The sequence below is a fragment of the Penaeus chinensis genome, chromosome 1 (genome assembly GCF_019202785.1).
Source record: "Penaeus chinensis breed Huanghai No. 1 chromosome 1, ASM1920278v2, whole genome shotgun sequence".
In the NCBI taxonomy this organism is placed as follows: domain Eukaryota; kingdom Metazoa; phylum Arthropoda; class Malacostraca; order Decapoda; family Penaeidae; genus Penaeus; species Penaeus chinensis.
The window spans coordinates 10,241,606-10,244,105 of record NC_061819.1 but is presented as its reverse complement, the minus strand read 5'-3'; the positions used below and the strand labels follow the sequence as shown (position 1 = coordinate 10,244,105).

The 2,500-nt window shown below is 39.7% G+C and overlaps 1 protein-coding gene across 1 annotated transcript in view; it reads right to left on the bottom strand.

The window, feature by feature from the left end:
• LOC125031566 (synaptic vesicular amine transporter-like) overlaps positions 1–2,500 on the bottom strand; it is a 57,884-nt gene that overhangs the window by 1,878 nt on the left and 53,506 nt on the right. The window contains exon 11 of the mRNA XM_047622481.1: positions 1–2,500. This exon is cut by the window's left edge and continues 1,878 nt beyond it; it is cut by the window's right edge and continues 476 nt beyond it. The gene's annotated coding sequence lies outside the window, so the exon portion shown is untranslated.

Sequence of the window (2,500 nt, the reverse complement as noted above, 5' to 3'; positions counted from 1 at the left end):
TGAATGTGCATCCATGATAAGGAACATTATTTCAAGTGGTTCATTAGACTAATATGATGTTCATTGTGCTTCCCTTTCATAATGTGTTATTTTATGCTTTATGATTTTCTTGGCGTTCTGTTATCATTGCCAGTTATTACATGTAATTCCCTACCATGTAATGATGTTAAAAGTGCTTCCCGTTCATGGTATTAGGTTACATATAATCCTCTGCCATGATAACCACCGTATTATCCGTGTCCCTACCATGAATGGATGTTGAGAGCGTTTCATCATCAAGGAATACTGTCACAGTGTGCTTCCCTTAAATACTGCGATGTTAAGCGTGCCTATTCTAAATGATGTTATTATGCAAGAATCAATATTCATGTTCTGGTGTGCACGTTTCAATCATGGTACATTGCACAGTGTTTTTTATTTAAGCTTATCAGATCAGTTGTGAATGTCATTATTAGTATTTATTTATTTGTATTTACTTATTTATATATTTTTTTTATATCCAGGTAGATTGCTGTGCCTCCCTATTATTGTATGATGTGAGACAAACATTTCCGCTATAGTATGAAGACAAGCGCCAAGGATTGTGATCTTTTATTTGCCCGAAACTCACCGATGATTTTCCGGATTTTTAAGAGGTCTTAGATATTTGTGTATAGTTTTAGTGCTATACGTTAGCGATGCGGTGCATATGTAATGGAATTGTATTAGTTTCAAATGTGCTTTCAGAATGTGTTTAAATATGTCCTTGGTGTTGTGCATGTATTTGCGTTCATGTGTCTTTTATACTTAGTTATGCATATGCATGAATGCATGCGTGCATGTGTGTGTGTGTGTGTGTGTGTGTGTGTGTGTGTGTGTGTGTGTGTGTGTGTGTGTGTGTGTGTGTGTGTGTGTCTGTGTGTGTGTGTGTGTGTGTGAACACGCTAGTTTGTGTCCGCGTATGTATGTGCATAGACATTCAGTTCTGTGGGGACTACTATAACTGTATGTGTGCGTACAATTGGATGCATACATATGTATATGTGTACACACATGAATGAAAGCATGTGTGTGCGTGTGCATGTGCGTGCGTGCGTCTGTGTACAGTCTCCTTCCTAAGTCCTTTCCAAACATGTCCCGAATGTTGTCTTGAGAATCAGTTAAAGCAACTTGCTCTGAGGTGTTACGAGGCTCCGGTCACGTGAAGGGACTTTAGACCTTGAGTGTACGCGTGCATGCAGTCTGTGTGTGGAGTAAAGGTATACATGTATACAACAACTGTTTAGCAGAATATATAGAGGGTGAGTCTATTCCGGCTACAGTAAGCTGAAGCGTGCAAAATACAATGCTAAAAGCTGCTAAAACTTTTGTAGTGAAGTAATGTAAAGAGTGTTATCAGTGCGTAGTTGGGGGGTGTTAAGCACCTAGCGATAGACGTTTATGTGTGCAAAGCATCAGTGAAGGTGTAAGCTAGCGCCAATTTTGTCAAAGTGGCCGTGCATGTGCTCGGTGTTGGCATTGCGGAGGCAGTGCGGATAATCATTGTTGGCAAAGTGCAAGTGCAGGAGCTTGCTGTTTGCAAATTTAGATGTGCAGTGTCTTGGTGCTAGTGGTGTGCTGACATGCATTCAGTGCTGACAAAGTGCGTCTAAAGAATGTTGCCAGATTAACTTGGTGCGAGTGTGCTCAAATGTAGCAATGGCAATTTGAATTTCAATTGTTCTAGAAGCTAGACATCTATGCAAGAAACGAAGAACGTATTGGTGATAGTGTTTGTCTCTACTTTGACGAACTGTGCCCACAATGAAACAAGGAGAGGTCGAATGAGAAATGTTTCATACTGATACGAAACACTGATCGAACTTGTATACCGTGAGGCCGAGTCCTCCGAGAGAAAAAAAATCTATAAAAAAGAGAAGAGAAAACGGGATTTTTCAAAGTCTGATGGACTTCTTTTCAAACGAGAAGGTAAAAATGATCACCTGTGCTTTGGATCCTTGGCTTTAGTGAAGCAGAAAAAATGCATTCCCACGCATTGTGGGGTCGATCCTTTCCTTGAAGATTCGAGCGATTCGAACACTTCACACAAAGTCGGGTTTGTTTTTCTTTATAGTCTTCCTCAGATACAACAATTCTACAAAATGTTCGGTCGTTTATAAACGGCTGTGTTTCATGTCGTTGTTCTGGGTTGATCGTATAAAAAAGTGGAGTCGTAAGTACAGATATATATGTATATGATTCTTTTCTGTTATAGAATATGCTTCTCAGGTTACATACATCAGGGTCTAGGGTCTTTCCTAGCTACTGCTTACAAGGTGCTTATACTACACTGTAGTGGCTTCAGTGTAGGCAAGGGAAAGTGACCTTGTTACACTGTAAAGGGTCCCAGGTTTCGTTTTCATTTTTGTTCGATATTGAACAAAACAGCTTGAAGCGCGAGCTATATGTATGCTTATGCACAGTTTTGTGTGCATTTTCATATATATACTTTCATCAGTATGACAATATCAGCTATTTCGCT